Raw genomic sequence first — 26,429 nt, forward strand, 5'->3', positions numbered from 1 at the left:
CCAGCAACCACTGTAGCACACTCTAGTCATTTTCCATAGTAACCGTTGGGTTTTGTGAAAATATAGACATTTTTGACACGTATACTCTGCGGCATAACAAAGAAAAACCCTAAAGTTTAAATTTAAAGGTTATGATGGCACTATTTCACCTGTCTGGCCTGCTGAAGATGAAACTGGGCTTCATGTGGCCCCTGAAGTAAAATGAGTTTGGCTCTGCCGCTGTGGAATATCAGTGACGTTAACACTCGCATGTATCCACAGTACCTGCGACGCTTTAGCAGCCACATTTAAATGTCAAATTACCTTAATGAGACCCCTACAAACACAAACACACGGATCCAAAGAAAGCTGAATCAGCTTGTGTGTGAAAGCAGTATTCCACTAATACAGCTGTGTGTAAATTAATTCTGCTGAGGGAGAAAATGAAAGCGAAACAGCTCCAGTCCCAAGTCATTACTTACTTAATTAGAAAAAAATATAGCTGATAAATGTCAGTAATACTACTTTGTATTAAGTTTCACTCTTCGGTATAAAATGAAAAAGCTCGGTATGTTAAAAATAACATGATCATGTAGTTCATAAGCTGCAGAGGAGACGTTTGAAGGGGTCTGCATTGAGCACCGGGAGCAAATCAAATGCTGCTTGCATACAGTCGGGGTGGAATTGTTCCAAGGATTTGGGTGATTAGTCTTTGTAGGTTCATCACTGCTCTGTGTCATTAGATGCATTGTTCTGCTGTAAGCCTCCCGGAGGTGGAGCGGCTCTTCATCCTCAGCCCAGCGGCTCCACAGAGATCGGAGAGGCTGCCACAGCAGACGAAGTGGCTCCTTCACATTCCCCCTCTAATTGTTGCCTCATAAGAAATTATTGGATATTGGATTTTATCTCCTTGTGCCATTAAAGATTATTAAGGAACACTTCACGGGGGATGGGTTGTTGACACGCTGTGCTGAGAGATGGCAGATAAGCTGAAGACGCCCAAGTTACAAAACTGCAGGAGTATTTGGTATGTTTTCATATGTTGGTGAGGCTCCGTTTACACGAGGTGAAAACGCATCGTTTTCTTTTTTCTGTTTGAGGAAAGCTTCACATTTACACAGCAACGTTTTGAAAATGATGTCTGTTTACATGGCAACGGCAAAAACACTGAAAACGACCACACACACACACAAACACACACACACACGGGTGCAGAGAACAATACGCTATGAACATCACCAGTGTGAGTACACGGACAATCGTGTGGACAGACGAAGAAGTTAGACCGTTGTCACGGTCAACTGTAAAACTCTCAGGAGAAAAAGGACTGGGGGCCATGACACTCTGGAGGCTGTTATTCTGTGTGCCTGCCTCTTTAAGAGGCAAGGCGCAAAGATTACGATCCTAGGCGCCTGTTTAATTTAATTTTTTTTGTTCTGGATTAGCGGCGTGTAACTAATCCTGCACAATTGGGAGCACATTCACGAAAAGCACATTAAAACACGCAGTAAAATCAGGACGAGTGTGCGATGACTCTTGTGAACGAGGACGAGATACTAGTCGGCAGCGAGCGGCAGGCACACAAACTTCCATCAGGAATGTTCTAGTTGTTGTTTTCCCATCTACTCGCACATGTGCAGAAGAAACATTTACTCCGGCCGTGGTGCAGCAATTGAAAAAAGTTCCACCCGGAGCTCATTTTAAAGAAAGTTTCAAGAAATATTTTTTTCAAGTTTGATATTTTCACTTGAAAATGTTGAGTAAACTCGAGAGAACAGTCCTCTCAGAAACACAAGAAGAACAGCCAACCAGAAGACATACAAAATGTCCCACAGCCACCAGGTGCAGACAATCACACACTCATCCAGGGTGAAAGACATCAGGGCGGGGAGCAGCAATCAGACACCAGGAGGAGAAGTTAAAGAGCCTGAAACCAGAGTCAGAATTTCAAAATAAAACAAGAAACTAAACATGAACCATAACATCCTCCAGATAGCATAAAAGATGTTCACAGTATATCGCAAATGTACAACAATATTTATATTGCAAAAAAATACAACTGCACCAAATTATGCTGTCATGCTTTGTGCATTCATGCACATTCAAAATGACAGATTTCTGTTTTTATATTCATCTAGAATAGGGAAGAAAATAGCAATTTATTCACATGGATTGTGAAATTAACTAATTAAAAGAGGAACAATTGATTGACAGCTCAAATCATTTCCCATCTGGTGGCCATGGAAACTCAGAAGCGTAACAATCACAGGAAAATGATTCAGAACAACAAAATCACTGCTCTTCTTCTGAATTGCCTGTGGTGGGAACTGGACACGTACAAGTGATACGATCTGTAATTGGGATACACAATATATTGTAGTATATAGAGTATATTCATTGCAATATCAACATGTACAATATGTTTCCATGCATTCATGCTCTACAAATTCAATTTGACAGGATTTTAAATAGGAAAATTAATTGATGCAATTAATTCACAAAACTTGTTCCAATGAACTAAACGCAAAATAAGAAATGAAGTAATAATCAAATTCAATAAATTCAATAAATTGTTTCTACTCTGAAACGCAGTTTGAACTGCAGATGATCCAGCAATCAACAATGTATAAAGAAAATGGGTTTGAATTTGGGGCAAGAGAAAGAGCACTGTTATATTGAAGTCTTGCATAAGGACATTAATAAAACTCTATCGTGCAACAGAAAAATCTGCATCAACTATATAAATGGAACTTAAAACTCTAAGATATTCCACCTTCTCCATTTCAGGTTGTTCTGAATCAAGTTAACGCTGCACCTCGTCATGAAAAACCTCAAACACAGTTACAACGAGTCAGTCGTGCAAAATGAGTCCTCGTTTGTAATTTACCTTGTAAATTGGCTGATATATTGGCTGAAATTATCACAAGAAAACAAGATGGTCATTCTTATGCTTGGCGGCACAAGAGGCAGCCGTCTCCAGATGTGCGCTGCTGCTGATGAGCTGATGGGCGTTTCCATCAGGTCACTGTTGAAGTGAACGTGTGAGAAGCGTCAGATGGAGGAGGCTGGATCTGGAGGCGGGGCCACGTGGGACTGACGGTGATGAGGACATAAAGACACTTTTTCATTTTGGTGTAAACGGCTCCGTGCTTCTGTTCACACGCGAGATAAAATTGTGCTTAATGTAGCGCGGCTGCAGTTAAAATCTGCACGGTGAGTAAGTAGCAGGAAGAGAGTAGTAAAGTCAAGTTATGCATCTTCATCGCTGGGGCAAACAAATCAGTTTTGGATCGCAAAGATGAGGAAATGCAGGACACGGTGGCTTGTGTAGCGCCGGGTCTCGGTGTGACCTGCTCTCACTCCAGGGGCTCACGGGCCAACTCGCCGTGGGGCGACAGAAACACACATGGGAGAAGGTCCTGCTATTCTGAGGTCATCAAGCTTTCTGAACACCATGTGAAGAAAATAAGAAAAGAGTCGGTCCCCTCAGGTCTGAAGGAAAATGTGAGATTATCGCCCGGCTCACCGTCACTGTCACCCGGCTCACCGTCGTCCGGCTCACTGTCACCCGGCTCACCGTCGCCCGGCTCACCGTCCCCCGGCTCACCGTCGCCCGGCTCACCGTCGCCCGGCTCACCGTCGCCCGGCTCACCGTCGCCCGGCTCACCGTCGCCCGGCTCACCGTCGCCCGGCTCACCATCACCGTCGCCCGGCTCAACAACACCGTCGCCCGGCTCACCATCGCCCGGCTCAACAACACCGTCGCCCGGCTCACCGTCGCCCGGCTCACCGTCGCCCGGCTCACCGTCACCATCGCCCGGCTCAACAACACCGTCGCCCGGCTCACCGTCACCATCGCCCGGCTCAACAACACCGTCGCCCGGCTCAACAACACCATCGCCCGGCTCAACAACACCGTCGCCCGGCTCACCGTCACCATCGCCCGGCTCAACAACACTGTCGCCCGGCTCACCGTCGCCCGGCTCACCGTCACCATCGCCCGGCTCAACAACACCGTCGCCCGGCTCACCGTCGCCCGGCTCACCGTCACCATCGCCCGGCTCAACAACACCGTCGCCCGGCTCACCGTCGCCCGGCTCACCGTCACCATCGCCCGGCTCAACAACACCATCGCCCGGCTCAACAACACCGTCGCCCGGCTCACCGTCACCATCGCCCGGCTCAACAACACTGTCGCCCGGCTCACCGTCGCCCACACCGGGCACCGAGGGTCTGCAAACATCCTGAGACGATCCGCTCCATATTAACTCATCGTTCACAGAAGTGAAAAGAATCGGGCACAAACCTCACGTGTCGGTTTCGTTGGCATCAAAAGTCAAAGCTCTCCAGAAGGAACCGGCTCTAATTATGACACGTTGGACTCTAAACCCCGGGTTCTGTCAGAAAGTTGTCGGGCTAAAAGATTAGATAAGAAGCGCTGTCTCTTGTTATCAGCGTCACCGGGGAGGAAAATCATCGAAACTTAAAGATTATTTTGGCTGCTGACATGGAAGTAATTTGATCTTAACCTAGTTTTCAGCTGCTTCGGTCTCCTCGTATCGTGCTACACATACTATACGCCGCTTATGTAACCCCCGCAGTACAGGGGCTGCTTTCAGGAAGGTACATTTTGTTGTATTTGGTTAAAAAAAAAGAAAAGTCTGGCAGCTGTGTTGTCTTTTTTGTTTGGAGCATTGTGGCATTAATGATGTTTGTCGACTGCTTCTGGCTTTAATTCACCGTGACAGAGCGTCGTGGTGTAATACCTGAAGCTAACACGGCTAACCAGAGGTGTGTAGTTAGAGTCCGAGCTCAATCTGGCATCAGATAAGCACTTTGTGTGTGTGTGTGTGTGTGTGTGTGTGTGTGTGTGTTCCCACAGAGAAAGTGCTGACAGAGAGGCTCGGTGGAGGGAGGAAAAAAAAAATGAGTGAAATGAGCGCAGTGTGTGTTTTGTCCCCGCCGTGCATTGTAGCGCCGATCCTGGCCTGAATATTTATAGTCTATTTGTGTATATCTGTGTGTGTGTGTGTGTGTGTGTGTGTGTGTGTGTGTGTGTGTGTGTGTGTGTGTGTGTGTGTGTGTGTGTGTGTGTGTGTGTGTGTGTGTGTGTGTGTGTGTGTGTGTGTGAGACTGGGAAAGCCAGTGTGGATCTGAGAGCCCTGCAGGGGTGTGAGGCAAGAAGCAGTAAGAGGCAGAAAATCCCCGCTGCCTTTGGATTAGTGTCAGCAAACAGGAAGCCGGGCTACATGTGCATGTGCCGTCTCCTAAACTCGGTCCCAGTGGGAGTTTCTTTAAATTCAGTTTCTTCATTTCTTTGCATTAATTTGTCTATTTGACAGGTACAGTCTGAAGGATGAACCTTAAATGAGCCAGAATCAAACCAACCTGCATGTTTTCATCTCTTATTACCTGGAAATACAAGAGAATAACAGAAGCAGACTGTACCCAGAAGAAAGCATTATTAATACAGCTTAAATGTAATGTATAAGTAAAAAAAAACTAATTGTAGTCAAGTATACATTTATAGCAAACTGCACACGGACTTATGGCATAATGATAATAATATTAATAAGAAGAATGAACTTTATTTGTGACTCACTTTACATTTAAACAAGTGCGACAGGAAAAATTTAAAAATCAAGTCAAAGAAAAGAAAAACAATTAAAATGGTCGCTATTATTGGGCTTAACGGGAACACATAAAACACAATTAGGAGAAGACTCATAAAGTTATTTATTTAAACAAACTACATTTTATAAAAACTATTTGTGTTGCTTTGTTTTGATCAAATCAGCGTTCAGCAAAAGAGTACAACAACTGAGGTTATTAGCTGTTAATCCAGATTAAGTTAGACAAGTTAATTAAAAGCATTAACGTGGAGCTGAGAAGGGAAAATTAAACACACTCCAAAAATGAACCTCGTATTCCATTTCCTTTTCAAACTGCAGCGCCGGTCCTACTTCATGTGGCATATATATACAGAAACAATCGATCACGGTTGAGATTTGTGGGGATTTTCTCTCTCTAATCCTGCACAAGCTGAATGTTGTGATTTCCTAAACTTCCTGTAAATATTTATGTCCCACTTTCACCCACCACCAAGCCGCTCATTCCACTTTTGTGGGTCATCATCTGTCATCATCAGACCCCTCGTTCTCCACGAAGGCGCACAAACACTGCCGCCATGAAATATAATGTCTGAGATCCTCAGCAGAGGTCGGTCAAAGTCACATCTGGCAGCGCGCCGTGGAAACTCAGTGTAGCAGGGGAGGATGCAGTTTGAGTGCAGGTGATACATGAACAGACTATTTACATTATTATTAATAAGTATACACATATATTTGGAATTCACACATAAAAAACATGCTCATGATTAGATTTTGACACGTATCAATAATCTTATTCCCTTTGTTTTCTTTTGGCTCATCACTTTGCAATCCGAATTACGTTTAATTGTTCATTCTAGCTTTAAAATCTGCTGCTCGCCGAGCGTCTCGCCGAGCGACTCGCCGAGCGACTCGCTGCTCCATGCTGTGGTATAAAGTGGTATCAGTCTACATTCAGCCTGACTTCATCGGAAACATTGTGATGATTATTTTTAGGCTGTTTTTGAATGTTTTGGACTGAAAGAATTCACCTCTCATAACATTTGCATCCGTCAGAAGGTGTTGACATCCGGCCGTTGGGTCCATTTGTCAAAGCTTACCGATTTCAACGTGGCTGCAGAAGCCACACAGATGGAGTCCAGTGCAGAAAGTCTGGGATTGTTCCAGGACAACAGTCATGCAAACAAAGTCCCTGTGTTACAGCGTTTGTGTCTGAGCATCGTTCAGTCGACTGGAAGCGAGTCATTGTGAAATAGGAGCAGGTTCACAAAGTCCCAACATGAGAAATTCAAACTTTAGGATGATATGAAATCCTTATCTGACAACTTAACTCATGGAACATAGAAATTATTTAAGTTTCAGTTGATTGCGTCTGTCGATTCATTGCTGCCTGCGACACAGTCGTGTGCGGTGGTGTTTCAGTCAGGGCCAGCAGTAACATCATGTCCTACAGTAAGTACACAATCCGAATCCAATCTAAAGCCACTAATATGCATCAGTACTTTATCAATATCGATCGATCGTAGCGTCCGACAGGCGGGTTCGGACCGTGCGAGTCTCGCCCACGACTGTCATGCATGTGTGTTCGTCTGTCTGAGTGAATGACGATAACGGAGAAAGAGGGGATGAGGGGATGAATGAACGGAGCGATATCGCCTTGGTCGACCCAAAACCTGACATCATTTAATCGTGACGGACGTCACGATTGTATGGAAAACAACACTTTACAATCAAAAACTGCACCAAATAACAACAGCAGCAACAATCTAATCCAGAGAAAGCAAAACATAAAAAAACTAGCACTCACCATCACTGGTAGATGAAATCCATCCTGTCATCCTTCTTGATGAATCGCTCTGTGAGGGTGCTAAAAGCTCTGCTGCTCCATGTTCTGGAGCTGTACTGAAGAGTCACCATGAGCAGCAGAACAGCTTCTGGAGCTGTACTGAAGAGTCACCATGAGCAGCAGAACAGCTTCTGGAGCTGTACTGAAGAGTCACCATGAGCAGCAGAACAGCTGTACTGAAGAGTCACCATGAGCAGCAGAACAGCTTGTTGAGCTGTACTGAAGAGTCACCATGAGCAGCAGAACAGCTGTACTGAAGAGTCACCATGAGCAGCAGAACAGCTGTACTGAAGAGTCACCATGAGCAGCAGAACAGCTTGTTGAGCTCCAGCTCGCTGCCACCCAGTCGTAGTGTCGGTAGTTTCCACAGTAAAATGCTCCTCAAAGTCTTCGGTCTTCTTCTACTCACAGTTTCCATTTCTTCTTCAAACGAACTCCTTGAAAAAGGTCCAGAAGCAGGTCCGCCATCGTATCACCTGATCTAGAAGTTAAATTCGCCGCCATCACCTCCAGAACGTCAGCTAATAACAGCGCGTCATCACGCACTTGCCCATTGGCCAATCAGTGAAGCTCATTTCAATGACAACACCAAGACCAGCACGAGAAACTCTGCTTGCCCTGGGGCGTTCCGTCAATAACACGTCACAATCTGATTGGCTGGTGTTCCTGTCACTCAACATTTATACCCAATAGCAGCGCCCAGCTTCCATCAGAGGTTAGCGATGCAGTTACTGCTGTGATGCGTTTAGAGGACGTAGGAGATTTGAGCTCCACAAAATATAACCAGTCGTTTTCTGGATAAAGTTGCAGACTGAACAAGCAGCCTAGTTGATTCCAGACACAGATTTCAGAATCACTTTTTAATTACAAAAAAAAGAAGGAATATAATTTTTGAGCCCCTGACTGCACACCACTGCTGCTACATTATTAGTGATGAAGTTTCACAGGTTAAAGGACCATCAAGTCATCATGTCATCATAAATCCATCAGGCAGCTCTCAGCCTTTTATTTACTTTTTTTGTTTTGTTTTGTCTTTTCTGGATTAGTTTTTTGTTTTTTTCAAGGCGCTAGTGAATAAGATATTATATCCTCCGGGTATTTCCGTTTTGTTCCACAGTCAAAAATATACATGAGAGGTTAATTGGTGACTCCAGAGTGTGTGTGGTTGTCAATCTGTCTTTTCCCTGTGATGGACTGGTGACCTGTCCAGGTGAACCCTGGATGGATGGATGGATGGCTGGATGGATGGCTGGATGGATGGATGGATGGATGGCTGGATGGATGGCTGGATGGATGGATGGATGGATGGATGGATGGATGGATGGATGGATGGATGGATGGATGGATGGATGGATGGATGGATGGATGGATGGAACATCATCTGATTGAAGCGATAACCAGAGAAAACCAATGTAAAGAAGAAACGTGCAAATTCCACACAGGAAGGCCACTGAATCTTTAATCAAACTGCAGATATTCCTGCGGTGAGGGAAGCATTTCTACCACTACACTTGGCCTGCTCAAGTTTTCTGTGAAGAAATAGTAGGCAAATACATCCTCTGGGACTCTGGGACTCTGGGACTCTGGGACTCATGCTGATCACCATCTGTCAACAGCAAACCTGCAGCAACTTTTTAAGTCCAGAAACTCATAAAGCTAATAATAACTCATCCCAAGTACTGAAACGCTGCTATGTGTTAGACGGTAGAGCAGGTTGTCCTTCAAACTTTCTCACAATTAGCTGCAAACACCTTCAATGTATCACATCATATGTGTGAATTAGTGAATCTGATTAAAAACTAAATAAATAAAAAACATGGTACATGAGATCTATTGAGACTGGAATGATGTAAGCCATGTTTTGGTGCAGGTTGTTAAGAAGGCTTTCAAGGTCAGCTCTAAACGCCTGGAAACATCTGTCACTTTGCAGAATAACAGATCTGATGAAACCAATCAGGAGCTTGAGGTTAAAGTTGAACACAGGCTGCATTGGGGGGAAGATGTGATGGAATAATCAGACAATTCATTTCAAAAACCCATAAGACGCACTTCAGATATGAAGAAGTGTTGAATCATTTGGATTTACTAACTCTATCAACCCCCTTCAGTTTTGTTTGTATAATGTCGTGTGCTGGGGCTATAAAAGTCTTCCCACTTCATGTGATACCTGCAGGTCCTGTCTCGAATAGCAGCGGCTTCTGGGTAGACAGGTGCTTTTCAGATCTGAACAGGTTTAATGTGGTGCTCCTGGCTTAGCCTTGAGGAGGCAGTGTCCTAATGTGGCAATGAAAACAGTCCCGCCTCCCACTGAGCGACTGAAGCGAAGGCGTCCTGGTGTGCACACAGTTGGTGGGCCATGTGCATGACTTATAGATACAGAGTTTGTGGAGCTTCCTGTTTCTGTTATAAAATAAACACAGTTCTTTTTCATGATACCCCAGTCATATTTACAGCCAATATTTGGCTTATAAAGTCCATTAATATTCCCCTCTGCCCTCTACTTTGAAGGCCATGATGGTGGACAGAAGGTGCATTGCAGTTCTGCCATTAAAGCTGCAATGAGGGAAGCATATTGACGTTGCTGGAAGCTATTAAGGAACTAATGTTTTCATGACTGTGGATGAGATTAGATGCTGTAGTGTTAATGAGCATGCATTTGATTCCAGAAAGCTGCAGTTTAACGCAATCTCTAAAAGACTTTGCCCCCCTGAGTTAAAGTGAATGCACAGGAATAGTATAAGCATTGACCCATCCAAGATGGCCGCCAAGCTAATACATTAGCTCGAGTTGGAACAGTTCATGTGGAGTTGCCTGTAGTTAAACGTTGTGACTATTGTGATATTGTCACTTCAAGGACTTAAAGTGACACGATTACACACAAAATAATACTGAAAGAGTTTCTGATTTAGGACCACGTGTTTCAAATATGGACAAAAACATGGGATTTGGCTTCACTCTGAATGTGGCAGAAACAAGTTTGGGATAATTAAATAAAAAGAAAATACAAAAATTTCAGAGGACACATAGACCTCTACTATGACTGGGAATTGAACTGGATCCACTGGTTGGACAGCAGCTGTGCTTACCACTATACCACTGTCCCCTGCTTGATGCCTTTTCATGTCGGCTGAATTGAAAAGGAGGAGAATATAAAGTAGGGGGAATTAGAGTAGTTTGTTGTATCAGACAGAGAACACACCCAGTTTTCATTACCGCTGATGGATTATTGATGAATCTCTAATGAGAAAGTACCTTCAGGTCAGTGCAGCAGTCTGCTGAAGGCTGCATGCTGCAGACACATGTGAGCAGGGAGCAACTGCAGATACTTCAACATGCCAATGGTATTGACATCTATCTGAAAGTATGAAGACAAATTAGGAGTTCTTGAAGTGATGTTATTGCCCCCTCTTGATCTCAACATCCTGGAGTCTGCTTGGGATTATATAAAGAGACAGAAGAGCTTGATTCTTTGGCCTGCAACCAAGGACGAACTATAATAATTTCTGAAAGGTGTTGATAACAAACCACCTGCACATTCACTTTAAAACTATCTGCATGTTGACTGGGTGCTGTTTTCAGTGCAAATATTGGTCACACTAAATACTGATTTCTCTCCAAAAAGAAGTCATTATTCCCTTTATGTTTGAGCACGCTCTTATTTTGCAACATTTCCTCATGCTGGCTTGACTCTTTTGCGCAGGACTGTATAGTACCTGACCTACCCATGCATATGTGAGGGTGACTGATAATGTAAAGTGTGTTGACACTACAAAAGTAGTGAAACATATGATGTAACTTCAAGTCTAGACATAGCTAACTGGAGCGAGGGTCTCTGTATCAGGATACTTCTCTCTGGCATAAGTATTTTCTCTTTTCTTCTCTTCAGGCAAGTGGGCTTTTTGTAACTTACATTTCTGACACGTTTGGACTGGATACTCCTGTCAGAAATGTCATCCGGTGGTGGTTTATGACGTGTCTTTATATCAGCTGAAGTGTGTTCGCCCTGTCACTTCTGACAGATTGGCCACGCCCCCTGCTGTCCGTCCACTCCATCAGGATGCTGCTCCAGGTCCGGGACAGCATGTATGCTCCCTCGTCCCCGGGCCTCGCTTCCTTATCTCTGATTTAGCTTTTGTGGTGGTTTACGTCATAAGAACGGCTGATATAAAGACACGTCTTCCACCAACGCTGGATGACAATTCTGATGGATCCAGTCGGAAAAATGTCAAAGAGGCCTGTTGAAAAAAGCCAGAGGAGAAGAAAGGGGAACATAGAATAACGAACTAAAGGCATAATGAAACAGACTGAATTATCTCTGTTAATCTGGGAAACATTCTTGAGCAAGTTACCTGAAAGCCAAGGTTTCTGTCAGTGGTGTACACATCGTATGGCAGCGTGTCCATAAATTGATCTTTGGCTAAGCCCCGCCCCTCTTAACTATTGTTGTTAACTTGGACAAGCCGTTGGAGCTGACTGTATGTTGACATGGCAGATGCCGGGGTAAAGCCACATGGCAGCCAGACAGCTTAGCGCTTAGCCTCCTAGCTTTATTGATTAGCTAGCGACGGTGATGTCAGTGGCAGAGGAACAAATGTAGACGTTGTAGTTTATAGTTGTGGCGTTGAGTTTGTGTGGTCTGCCACTTAGCTTCATCCACAGGAGACGTGTTTTGGAAATCAGATAAAGTAAACCTGGTTGTTTATCCTCGTATCGCTGCTGCTTGCGCCATCGGCACGTTGTTAGACCCTTTCTTGACTTAAGTAGCCCAGAAAACAATCCTAATGATTCTCTACGGAGAATGTTTGTCCGAGTCTGGCCAGTTGGTAGTTGAATCAGTTCCTTTGTGTTTGGGGGCGGGGCTTAGCCAATCTGTCTGATCATATGAAGTGAATGTGTGACACCCGGTCCACACCAAGATGGCTTTAGGTATATCAGAGCATGTTTTTATACTTACAAAATAACTATTCTGTCCAATGAATATGGCATTTTTGAAGCACACATTTTTGGAAACCACCTCTAAGCCCCGCCTCTCTCTTGGGTTTTTTGTTCCTTTTACAACTAAATCTTCTGCTCCTTCCCTAACAGTTTAAGTATCATACTCTGTGATCTTTGATTGAGTTTCAAGCGTCTTCTTCTCTGTTGGAGTGTTTCTGCCGCCACTTCAGTCCTGCTGGAAATGCTGCAGTGTTTTCAGTAGTTTCATGTGAACAGATGTGGTTCTGTGTGTGTGGAAACATTTTCATCTCCATGCAAGACTCCTTTTACCATATAGGAATCACATAATGGCCTCATAGAAATACTGTGACATTGGTTATTTGCGTCAGCAGAGGTCCCTGCATCGGTTCCCCCTCATGTGACAGCAGCACAAACATCTCAGCTCTCATTTTATTCACTGTGGGTTTTGGTGTTGTGGCATGCCATGGCGGCATGACCCTGCTTCCCTGCAGCTATAGGTTGCCTACTTTAAACTGTACACACACACACACATACACACACACACACACACACACACACACACACACACACACACACACACACACACACACACACACACACACACAGAGTCGCTTTCACTTCCAAGGAGCTTACTGCTGAAGCACCATCGTGTCCTGCTTCATTTTCTCTCCTCAGAGTGGCACCGTGACATTTCACTCCCGGAATTAAACGAGTAAGAGGGTCAGAAACAGCGAATGTTGGTGTTGAGCTCATCTGAATTCCTCCAAGTGATGCACTTCAGTGAGGGAAACGTGTGTGACGCTGCCGGGATGCTAAACGCTGTGTTTGTCCTTGCAGCATTACAGGTGCGTCGTGTTTGAGGGCAAATACAGGCCATGCTACCTGAGCGTGTTCACTAAAGCAGCGCCGCCAACAAACAAAGCCTGATATGTAAACAACCACAGGTTTAGCTCTCCAGCCTTAATAAGGGAATTAGATAAAACCACTCAGTATGCTTGCTGTAATTGCCTCGCGTCTGCTGCAGCTATGATTGCGCGCAGAATGTCTTCAACTCCTGGGAGACTTTGTGGAAATCCTCAAATTATTGAGGTGGAGAATTATACAACAGCTGCTCTGTTTAAAGAGGACGCTTGTCTCTAATAGTGTGCATCTTAATAAGCACAAATAGCTGTGACACAGAACACTTATTCTGTGAAATGTTTCGCCCTACAGGGGGGAGCCAAAATAACATAAACATTTCATGAGGAAGGAATTTAAATTCCAGCAAAATCAGCACATCAAACGCAGCTATCGACGAGGGTCTTATCGGCTCGGATGCCAATTATCAGCAGTTTTCCCAACTTTTCTTTTTCTCTTTTAACGCAGTGTGTTTGTCATGTCGCCGCTGGTTTTGTTGCAGACATGTGACCACTGATTGTCCCGTCTCACTGCAGTCGGCTTTAGCACAGGCTGTCAGGATTTCCATGAATTTACTTGCTGACGGATTAATTCTGTTTTTCAATGTTTGTTTTTTTCCCTCTTTGGACGAAAACACCTGCAGTTTAGACACAGAGGATTAGATTTGCTTGGAGATCTGATACCACAGCTAGCGTGAGCGGCTAATTCCTATTTGAATTGCACTTCTAACAGTGATGGCAACCACTTCACAGATCAATGGTGGCGGATCCACGCTGACTATGGGTGAAGGACGGAGTAAACGCTGAGAGACACACAAGCACGCACATTTTGAATAAAAGTAGAAAACCTATACCAAACACACGCACACTCCACACAGAAAGACAAACATGCCATCCACATATACTGAAGAGAGGCAGCACAGTGGCCTCATAGTGTGAAGGTCATTACTTTAAATTTCTGATTGAATTCTGGGTCCAAAAGCAGGAAGTTAACGTCCTGTTAGTGACTGTAACCTGCCTTCATCAAACATTAGCAGAGTTCAGCTCCGCCGCCCGCTGGCCTCTGAAACGAATAAAGCCTTGAAAGATAGATGGACTTGAGTACTGATTCAGTTATCACTCTCATATCATCAATGTGTCACTTGACTTAATTATTGCAGATTTTCCCGATATGGTGCAGCCCTAAATTAGCATTTATGAAAAGAGATCCAACTTCGAGCCTTTGACTGGACGCTAAAATCTAATTCATCAGACGAGCTACCGAGTCTCAAACTGCTCCAGAAATCGATGCTGGTTCTCGTTGGAAGGTGTCGGAGAACCAGAACACATTATGCAGGTTCTTCCAATGTGATGTTAGCGTTGCCTGTGTTTGTTTTTTTTTTTTGTCATTCTGCCGTCTGCGTTTAAAAGGCCTCGGTCCTCTCGCCTCTGTAAGTGCTGTAGAAAGAGCTGCTGCCTAACGACTCTGGTGATTATCTGCAGCGTGATGCATTCTGCCCGAGCTCTGGGTGGGAAAAGGGAAATATGCACAGGCTCAGTCTGGTGTTTGGGCAAATTGCTCCATCTTGAGGGTGCCATTTTCTCAAGAATGATGATAGATTTCCACTCATTTCTTTCTCTCTCTCTCTCTGTTTCTCTGTTGCAGCGCTGCCAGTTACAGGGAGAGGGAGTAACCCCATCCCCCACCCCCCACCCTCCACCCCCCACGGCGTCCCTAACCCCCCCCCCGCCCCCCAACACATCTCTGAAAACTGCAGAGAACAAGCAAAACATTGCGACCGGTCATCTTTGAGCTCGAGTGGGCACCGAAAAGCAACAACCGGAGGCTCAGCGGAGACGAGAGCTGCTGTTTGGAGTCAGTAAACACACCCTGGAGAGGTCGAGGCTGGTAAAAGAGTAAGAAATGATTGCCTTAATTACTACATAGATGTACGAAGAGACGATACTAAGAGACTTATTAAAAAAGAAAAAAAGATGTTTTCTTTACATGTGAAAAAAAAGTGTCTTGTAAGGAACAGATGTGAATATTTTATTATGATAGAGATAATGTTCGGTTGTAACGTCGACATGATGTTTTAGTTGGGTCGGCTTCGTAGGTGTCATCGGTTACTAAACGGTGAGTTCGCTCTCGGCTCGTGTGCAGCCAGCAGCACCACCTAGTCTATTTTTATCTCGTTTCATATTGTCAACCAAACATGGCTGGCCCGAGTCGCTCGGCGACGGAAACCTTGATTCACATTGTGTCATAACACAGAAAAATCCTCATTCAGAAGGTGTATAGAGGAGAGAGAGAGAGAGAGAGAGAGAGAGAGAGAGAGAGAGAGAGAGAGAGAGAGAGAGAGAGACATGTTGACTGGCTCCATGCAACACACTGGAACACATGAGAAGAATATCCTCTTACATCAAGATCCACTTACACTAAAGCAAAGATGTCAGGCACATAAGCACCCATCATAAATATCTGCCACACTCTCTTTCTATCGCAGAGACAAGCCGGCGGGCCTTCACCGGCCCGGACTCATCCACGTGAAGACGAAACACTTTCCGTTTCTTTTCTCAGATGCAAATTTAGAGCCGACCAGCTGCTTTGTTGATATGTTTTCACTTTGAATTTAACTGTATGCAAAAGTAACATGGACGTGTGTTCTATATTTTTTTAAACCTAGCCTTGATAATTACATAACCAAAGGTGAAACCCTGAATTTAACTGTATGTTGTGGACTTCTGGAAAATGTTGTGATATAGATGCACATTGAATAGGGAAAAAAAAAAAAAAAAAAAAATGTAAATAGCAGACGTTTATACTTGTGTGTCCTAAGATGTGTTGCAGATAGAGTAATTTGAGACTTTTTACTTTCGTTGACTGTTACGACCATCGACCATGTTAATCTGTGTTTGGTTTGTCCTCGCTGGAAACAATCACCGTCTCCATATTGTTGCGAATGCTGCTCCAACGTCCTTCGCTGTCCTGCTTTCCACGTACATTTCCTCCCTCTTTCTGTTCCTTTTCTTTTCCCCTCGATACAGACTCCTTTTGAAAAAGCCGCCAACACGTTTGTTTGGCACAGTGAAACACAAGGATGCTGATGTCGTTACCTCTTTGATCCGCTATGTTGCCTGTGAATGAAACTGTTGGGAAAAGTCCACAGACACGTCAGACTTTGGAAGTAGTGATAAGTGATATGACATGTATTTTTATGAAGATAGTGTTTTATTTTCCTAGTTTTCTCTCTTTTGAAGACATCTTTTACATACTGTGTTCGCTGTAATGGCATTTGGAAGCTTGAATTTAGACTTCATTGTGTATTTTCTTTTCTCCTCTTTGCCCAAAGAAAATCCAAAGTTCACATTCTTGCTCTTTTTCTGGAAATGTGTATCTGTAATTACCTCATGGATAGCATCCCTCTGAAAAGATGTTTACTGAATGTTTAAAAAAGAAAGATATTTCCTCAGTGTCAGAGAAACCTTGTAACCACGAAACAGCCACAATAGTTTTTAAATAGATGTCGGTAACTCTCCTCGGGAAGTTTCACTGGGCTGCCACAGAACTCACAAACGAGTGTATGAAGAGATCTTACTTTTTTATATTCACATTTTTGTTAATTTCCTTAATACCTTTTTTTTTTTTTTTTTTTTTTTTTTTTTTTTTTTTTTAACCAAAGTAATCAATGGAGATGCATTTAATCTCGACACCGTTTACATGACAACAAGTGGAAACGCATCATTTTTCATTCAGAAAAGTTTGACGTTAACACAGCAACGTTTTCAAAAGTAACGTCGTTTTTACACGGAAACACTGAAAACGATGTCGTGAGCATGTTGGGCCACAAGTTGGTGCTGTTGGTTGTTTTTGTAATGAAACGACACAAATGTGTGCAGAGAAGAAAACACGCTAAACTTTAACGATGGAAGAACACAGACATTCTGTAATTCATACATAATGTAAAAGCACTTTGTAACGATGTTTAGAAAAGTGCTATACAAAGAAATCAATTTTATTATTATTATTATTATTATTATTATTATTATTATTATTATTATTGTCAACTATAAAACTACCAAGTTCCAGGAGAACATAAACTGGGAGTCACGACCCTCTGGAGGAAAACATAGTTAATGTCCATCTACTGAGCATGTGCAGAACAACTCTACATGAATTACAGAGTTGGAGGGTTTTACAAAGTTGGCTCAGAGCAACTTTGAAATGTAAAAGGACGCCCCAAAACGCAATGAAAGTTTTCCGTTTTCACTTGACTATGCCGTGTGATCGAGTCGCAGCCCAGTGAGATGGAGGCTTTACTGACAAGTGTTTTTATTGGGGAAGGAAAGGACACAGATGAAGTTTGCCATTTGCGCTTAGCCACAGTTTCATTAGGAAGAAGTTCAATTAATTAGACAAACCTGCACAGTTGTCACTTCTTTAAAAAAAAAAAATTTAAATTACAGAACAATGAAACTAAAAATGAAAAACAGGGTTGAATCGATCAGACTGGAGCTGCCAGGCTAAATATCTGTACGGGGAACAAATCTTTGAAAATCAGGTTAACGTAAAGAGGAAGTTTTATTAGTCCAGGAGCACAAAAGTAATTCTGTTTATTTATATGATATAGCACTTTTCACAGACGTAGTCACAAAGTGCTTTACAAAAAAATTGAGATTCAAGAAAAGATCGTGAGGATAAAAGACTTTTAATATATACGAGAAAGAAAAATCTGAAAATTACGTAAAAGATAAAAACAAAGAGGATAAGATTAGTAAAAGTGAGAGTTTGGAATAAATTAGTCTTCAAGTGTTTTTCAGGAGGGACCACAGACGTCCAGGAGGTTTGATGGTAAAGAGCTTTAGAGAGTCGGGTCCATGACCTGAGATGATCGACCCCCGGTGGTTACAAGCCGAGGCCTGAAGAATCCTGTTGGGAGGAAACAAATAGAACAACAATGATCAGCACTTGAAACGCACATGTGATTGTGAACAATTAGGACACAACAGGGGTAACGGGTGGGTTGTAAAGCTGCCGCTGGGCACAGGAACTTTTACAACAGGGTAGCTGCTTCTTGCGTCTTCGCTGAATCTACTTGTTGCTAGCAAGGGTAGCAAGCTTGCAACTGGAAGTTCTCTGGTTCGAATCCCACTGCTGATGGCTCACCGCCGTGGTTCCCTGAGCAAGACCCTGAAACCCCAACAAAGCAAACCTGGAACCAAAACATTGAGAAGACCCCGTCGTCTACTGCAGGGGTGTCGAACACGTTTCAGTTCAGCCCAATCTCATCTTGAGTTCCCCGGAGCGGTGAAACAATGCCATTATAACCTTTAGATTTGAAATGTAAAGCTTTTCTTTGTTGTGATGCAGAGTATATGTATAGAGTATTTAACAAAATGACCACAATCTCAACATGAAGCCAATTTTAATGAATCGTGGTGCAAAATACAGCGAAACATCCAAAAACCTTCTCGTATAGCTGATGCATTATGGGTGTTTTTACAAACGATGACAGCATGGCTGTGAGGCTAGTTTGATAGCAACACGGTAGCTGGCGTTCATGGCGGCATCACTAACACTGTATCTCAGCTCCAGTCTCAGTGTTGTGCTGTGTCCGCTATCCTTCAGAAATATGTTTAAAAATCAAGGTTTTCTTTGAGATGTTTAAAATGTGCATGTTGGTTTGGGGGATTGGAGCCTCTTGGGGGCTGGATTTGGTCCACGGTCCTCATGTTTGACACTCCCGATCGACTGGTTTCTGCTTGTAGCTTCACATTAACACAAGAGTCCCTCCAGCCAGAGACGGACCCGTCATGAGAACTTCAATTATCCCGTGAAGACGGATATGAAATGAAAATTTGTCCCACAGATAAAAGCACGTCTTCAGAAGTGGTTCAGACCCTGACGGAGTCGATCGGTTAAGATTTCCTCACTTCCTTCACGTTCAAACCTGAAATACAGAGATACAAACTATTGAAGGCTCATGTTCTGCAAAAATCACTTCCTAAAGGTTCTCCAGCAGTACTACTCGTCCCCATACCTGGACTGACGTCCAAGAAGTGAAGACAGTCTGTCCTCTCTGTCCCTGGCTTGTTCCAGCTTTTAAAAAGTGTGTTGCTCCAAGCAGCCAATCAGAAATCAAACCCTATATAGTGTCATCGGGGGTTTAGCCAATCCCAATCAAGGTAGGCCCTCCCTTTGACTCCTCCCACAATTAGGCAGCTCTGCTCTGGCACATGGCACCACGAGAGGAAGTACTTCCTCCTCTTCCCAAGATGGGCATGTGTGGGCGGAGCCAGTCCAGCTCACACAGACACAGCAGATTCTGAATGCAGCTCCTTTGGTCCAATATTCAAATGAGGAAAATCAAGAAGCTGGAAATTTAGAATACTGAAGGTTTCTGGACCGACCAGACCAGGTGGAAGTGTTGAAAAGCTGAATAATACGACTCCTTTAAAAGCAACAGCCACTGGTGGCCAGGAGCAGTTCGATAACGGCGGATACTTATGAGCAACACAAGAATGAGGTTTAACTCGCTGACGGTTGGCCCGAGAGGAGAAAGCCTGCGAGGACAGGATCCGCCTGAGAATCGATCCTCCGGGTCCACCGCGAAACTCAAAGAAATCTGGACCAGTAATGTATTTGGTTTCAGGCTACGATTATGTCAGTGATACAGTGGTGCCCCCACGTAAATCTGCTTTAATCAGGAGATCAGCGGGAAGCCCCCGAAGGGCAGCGTACGTTGATATGTGAGGACAGAAGAGGATAAAGGTCGCCGGTCACATTTCGGGGCGGATCGAGTAAGAAAGGAAAATAATTTATCCTCAGTGGACAGATCCTGAGCAGAATATCCTAAAGGGTGAACAGCGCTGCCGGATACTTGTGTAAATCAGAAATGTAGCTGCAGGATTTACTTCAGTGATAATTGTTGTGATTCAGTACTGCAAAGCAGGAGATTTATCAACGCTGCGGGCGAGGTGAACAGTTAGTCTGCGTGGGAACATTCGATAACACTGCAAGCAAAACATTTTAATTAAGATCACCTCCGAGCTACATGAACACAAGTTTGAACACGTTTTCTTTTTACACGCTGTCGTGAATATTAAAGGACCTGACTCGCACCGAAGGTTGAGATTTAAGAGCCCACTTTCAGAGACGCTGCTTCTATGCAGAAGCTCTCGTGGTCTACGGGCCGGGGAGACGCCGCGACCCCTCGGTGCTCCGGAGGGGGAGATGGAGGCGGAGATGGAGGCGGAGATGAAGGCGGAGATGAAGGCCTCCTATATTCAGGAACAAAGGATTTTGAAGAGAGGAAAGATAACTGACCACAGAGGCCAAGCTTTGCTAAATTACTTATTTCAAAGTTGGATTTGATGGAAGGGCTTGAGATATTCCGGCTCTCTTTATTTACACTCAAAACAAGGTCACGTAGTAGAAAATGTTTTCCACGGTGGTTCCACATTAAGGTGATCGCTCACAGAGAGAAGGGAGACATTTTTACACTCAATCTCAGACGTGGAGTAAAAATGACTTGTTCTGTCGTTTGAACATTAAAGTCAAAGACTTTTGTTTCAGATACGAAGCAGATTGTCTCAAACCAACAGTTTCGATTAATCTCCGCCGCTGTGTCCACGGGGATGTTGACGGGTTTAAGGTCGGCCTGCAATGTCCTTCGCCAGGTCGTCGGCAGCCATCCCCTTTTCCGCTTGTACCCCCGTGACGACTCCACAAGGTCGCTGTTCTGGCTGGGCGGTTCGTGGAGGCGCAGACTGTGACCCTCCGGCATTCCGAGGCGCAGACTGTCACCCTCCAGCATTCCGAGACGACCTCTAGCGATGTGCCAGACCTTGGTCACCACAGAATATCTCGGTTAAAGACCAGATTTTTCACAAGTTTCACCATCCGGCTTCTCGAGGCCTTAACTTCTTTTGATTGACGCTCGTCCCAGGTGGACTGATTCCAATGCCTTCGTCCTCGTACTGTTGCTTGTAAGGGTTGAATTTGTCGCTTCTGTAGCGGCTTAAGGTTTCTCAAGGGGCCGGGTTGCTAGTCCGACGCCCTGGCCGGTGCTTGTCGCGTCTTAGTCCACTAATGTTTGGGGTTTTGAAGGTGGATGGTGGATCCAAGGGAGCCCATCCCCCAATCAGAATAAGGTTCACCAGAGAAAACAAATGTAGATGTAAAGTCAGATTTTTAGATGCAGATCAAAAAGTTTTAAATATTTATTTAACCTGTTGGGATCTTCAGTGGAATAATAACCTGGAATGATCAGTAGATTAAATGTAGTAAATTGTACCTTAGTATGAGTAAAATAACAGAAGTATGCTAAAATAAATCAGTGATTACAGGAATCGGCAGAACTTAAAAGAAGACAGGATATTTCTACACAATTAGAAGCCAAAGTACTGCTGTTAAAACTACTGAAATTAAAGTAATGCTGTCAAAAACTACTCAAACTTTTTCACCAGAAAAACCATAAATGTAGATATAAAACTGGATTTTTTTTTTTAAACAAAACTCTTCAGCCACAAACATGCAGATGGAAACAAAATAATGTAAATAATTATTTAAATTGTGGAATCTTAAAAGTATCAGTAGACAACATGTCGTAAATTGTACCCAAGTGTGAGTCCAAGTAATATGTTTGATAAAAACTGGGTAGAAATCCAATGAATACAGGGACATTTCTTCTTTTAAATGTTTAAATGACAAAAGCATTGTTGTTAAAAGTAGTTAAATAAAGTAATAGAATGCCTTCCACTACTTAACTACTACAACTACTTCAACTTTTAATCATTGTAATCTCATTTACTTGTGTTGTCATTTAACAACCACTGAATTCACCTCCATTAAGTTTCTACATTTACAGTTTAAGAAGTGCACTTTCTACATTTACTTGTTAAACATAATTACTTTCACTTGTAACTGAGTACAACTTTGTTATATAGAAACATTTTTACTTTAGCACAAAGTGTTATTAAGTTGTGTTTTGGGGGTTTTCTTTTACTATTTTATATCATTTTACTGCTGTAGTCTACTTCACTAAAAGCTTTTCATCTGCAATTTTGTGGGTAATAAGTTCATCATTTCATTGAAAATTGTTGTTTGATTTGTATATTTCTCCATGTGAACTATTACCATTGCTGGATTTTATATACTTTAGGAACCAATTTTGCTCTGTTGAGAAGTAAAACTGCAATATTGTATATTAAAAAAGTACTTTATTGAGGTTTGTTCTGGAAAAAAAATGCAGGTATGAAGCAGGAATTAAAATTAACAGCAAAAATATATACATAAAAGTTATGAATTACATTGTTATGGTATGGTATATATGAAGAAATACTCCTAAAAGTCCCCTAAAACCCCCTAAAAGAAAACAACAATAATTATATAAATATTTGTGATTTGTCAGAAATTGGCAATAAATAGGAATAAAATCAAACGTAGTTGTTTTTAGCTGCAATATCCAAGTGAATTGTTCACATATTAAATTTGAATTTTAAATGTCACTTCTATATGTTTATTTGTCTCTGAGAGTGTCTTAAAATGTAAAAAAAAAATGAAATAAAGGATCCAAGCTGAGCCGGATATCTTCACGCTGCACCCGGTCGGCACTGTGCTCAGGTTGGATATTATGCTCCTGTACATAAATAAAAAGTACTGCATCCGTGTGGGGATGAGAGCCGGAGTGTTTACTGTAACATCCTCGGCGTTCGATAACACCGCAAACCCGTTTTACGTCCTAATCTCCTTATAAACAAGGTGGCGCGTCGACGCGGGAGGAACCTGCTCGACACTGACGCAGTTTCTGTTTGTTGTGAAGAACTCAGCCTTGTTTTTTCTTCTTTTCTTTTTTTTTTTCCCACCATCTGCCTCCTGCAGAAGAGCGTAAGTGCTCTCCACTGCAAACACAATGATTGCAGGTCTTTGCATCTGCATTTAGGAAAAATTGCCCGAGCTCGGAGGAAAAATGAAACCACTTTGTGAGCTGAAGGGACGTGGAACAGAGCGCTAATCTGAGGCGTCTCCTTCAGGCCACACTTGATCCGAGGAGTACTCGCTGCCTAATGCTTTCATTTGGGAAGTAACCTGCAAATGATACACTGTGATGGAGGTTTAATTATGATTGGCTTCGTTGGGAAAAGCACAAAACACAATTTGAATGCTAAACATGCTGAATCACACGCAGAAGACGCGAGCTAAAAACAAAGAGAGTTGGAACAAAGATCCTCGTTAATAAATCTTTTACTGGACCTTTTACTAGCATTGTTAGAGCCTGATATGTAAAATATAGTTTTAAATAATAATGTAATAACTGGTCAATAATGTAAAACGACCCTGAGCCCAAAACTTGAAAAATGTTAATATTACATTATGGGGCAGGAAAAACATTTTTCTCCTAATATTGTAATAATTTTATTACATCACAAAGTGAGTCAATGAGTTCTGGTTTGGACTTGAACTGCTTCAACTTGAAGAATGTTCTGAAAGTTTGGACTGTTTGTTTATCGTAAATCCACAGACAGTTTATGGTATTTATGTATGATTGCTGTTGCCCACGTCATTAAGAGTCTTCTGTTCTCTATCATCTGTAATCTATTTCTCCGATCATCAGTACAATATAACATATAAGCACTAAACATATTAAGGTCACATCTAAATTCTTGTTGAAAACTTTTTACATTATTGACGAGTTACTTTTTGTGTTTTATTACATATTTTCATTACATTTTGCTCCATTATTTACCAGTTATTACATTTCAGATTTTATTATATTTTATAACGATTCAGGTCGTTGTTACAAGCTGGACTCTAACATGACAGTTTATTTCCATTTTGAGACGAGCAAGGCGGAGAAATAACCAACGAGCTTCTGGGATTTGTTCATTTCTTCCAATCGATGACGCGAGCGCGACTCTATTGAACAGTTGTGGGATCAGTTTGTGGCACAATGAATAAAAGTGTGTTTAACTCAGGGGTGTCAAACGTGCGGCGCAGAAACGGCTCGGAGTCCAATCAGACACAAGAAGGTATCATAAACTGCAATGTAGATGTTTGACCACCAGGGGTGCTCATGTGTGTGACTTATTTTAACGATAATATGGGCGAACCTGTGAGAAATACTGGTTTCATTGCAGCGTATTGGTCACTATGTGTTGGTTAGTTACGGTTGTGAGAATACTTAAATTGAGTAGTAGTGGTCTTACAATATATAACATGAATATTGTTATTACAACATCAACATGTGCAGTGGACATATTGAAAAAGACAGAACGAACTGCCATAGATTATTTTTCTACTGTGCAAATTCAAAATGACAATATGTAAGAAAAGGTGCGACGAGTTGTGAATAATTCCCTAAAGCTGATTAAAATCATTTAAATTGATTGTTTTATACCTGATAGTCAAATGGAAGAAGCACAAATATTTAGGAAAAATCTTAGAAATCACATCAATACGTTATTGCTTATTCATGTTCAGCTTTATAGAAGCTCTCTGGTTCCACTGCAGGGTTTTATGCGGGTTTGCATGTTGTCCCTGTGCAGCTTTGCTTCCACAGTCCAAACATGAGGTGACGATATACTGAGAGCAGTAATAGTAATGTAAATGTGTGTGATTGTCTTGACAACGCAGCATGGCTGGATGTTTAAAGCACAAATACATGTTGTTTTCTTCATAAATCAAAAATCTAATCCACCAAACCAGCTCGGATTTTCATCCCACAGATGCACACAAGTGGTCGAATTTAAATAAAAAATAGAAAGTATATATATTATGAGGGGAAATAAGTAATAATTATTACTAAGAGGTGAAGTTACCGTCCTGTTTCAGTGATTCTCGTGTAGAAAGGTCAGCGTTGTGACTTTTAATGGTTCTTCCTGCAGTCGTTTAGTGGCGTCCTGAGTCTTGTTTGAAGGCAGAAAGAGACAATCATCAGACAAAGATCCTGCAGTCGGCCGCTCAGTCTCCTTCCTCAAATCTTCCTCTAATTCCACCTCGTTCATCAGGAAATACGTGGAATCAAAGGGAGGAACTTGTGGACGGAAAACGGAGCTGCAACGCTCCGATTATTCTCTTAACAGAATATTAATTGGCGAAACATCTTCTGGTCTTCTACTGGGAGGATGTGGCGCTTTTTCATTTGTCACAAATACGATAATTTACTTTCTTTTGAGATCAGATGAATAAAACAAGCGTCAGAAATTGTAATTGGGTCGAGAGAAATCAAAGCAGGTCGTTTTATTCTTGTGTTGGCGAAGCGATTGATTTACAAGACGGCTTTCAAGCGAGCCGCGATAAAGAAGTGTCTCGTATTTGTATAAACTTGCATAATCTTGTAGTCTGATAAGAAAAATTAACGCTTAGTTGGGAAAGATATGTTAAAGAATTTCTTTTTGTTTTTTAAAGAAGCACAACTTCACCATCAGTAGTTTCTTTGCTTTTGTTTTGCAGTTTTTCTTGGCCACAGTGAGCTGCTGCTGTAATCCTGCACTAAAGGCACAAATCAACAGCTAGTTGATGAGTATGAAGAGGAACTTTTTGAAAGCAGCATTTAAAAACACATGATTAGAGTGTATATTTGAGCCTGTACAGACCAATAACTATGGAACAAGAACCATGAATTCAAAGGCCGGGAGAAGCCGAGCAGGTATCATTTTCATTGTGAGTAAGTGGACTTTGTTTATGTGTTTTATTGGGTAAAAGAATAAATCCGTCTCCTGAACATCTTCATATCCTTCAGTTGAATGAAGGAGGGATATATTAAAGAAAGAAGCACACAAATCACGTCAAAATACAAGAAGAAGTAACAGAAAACGGTTTGAGGACAGGGTTCAGCGAGAGCATACACTTTGACCCTGAGAGGTAAAATACTTCCATAATAACCTTCAAATTTAGAATCAAAGGTTTTTCTCTGTTGTGAGTCGATGTGACAAAATATCAATATTTTCACAAAACCAAAAAATTACCAAGGAAAATCACTACGATTGATCTCAACATAAACATATTCGAATGAAACCTTCAAAACACGGTGAAGAAACTTTTGCAAATTTCCCCGACCTCACCCCGACAGTGTGACTTCGAGGCTGGGAGTCGCGACACTCTGGAGGCAAACATCGTTTTACTTAGCGCCGTGTTGCACATGCTCAGTAGCAGCGTTTCTG

The 26,429-nt window shown here is 42.6% G+C and overlaps 1 protein-coding gene across 1 annotated transcript in view; it reads left to right on the top strand.

Moving 5' to 3' along the window:
* kcna4 (potassium voltage-gated channel, shaker-related subfamily, member 4) overlaps positions 1–16,047 on the top strand; it is a gene marked incomplete at its 5' end in the record, with an annotated part of 64,734 nt that extends 48,687 nt beyond the window's left edge. Inside the window, one exon of the mRNA XM_080458301.1 lies at positions 14,932–16,047. The remainder of the gene's footprint in view (positions 1–14,931) is intronic.
* Positions 16,048–26,429: the final 10,382 nt, after the last annotated feature.

Source organism: Lipophrys pholis (assembly GCF_963383615.2).
Source record: "Lipophrys pholis genome assembly, chromosome: 2".
Lineage (NCBI taxonomy): Eukaryota > Metazoa > Chordata > Actinopteri > Blenniiformes > Blenniidae > Lipophrys > Lipophrys pholis.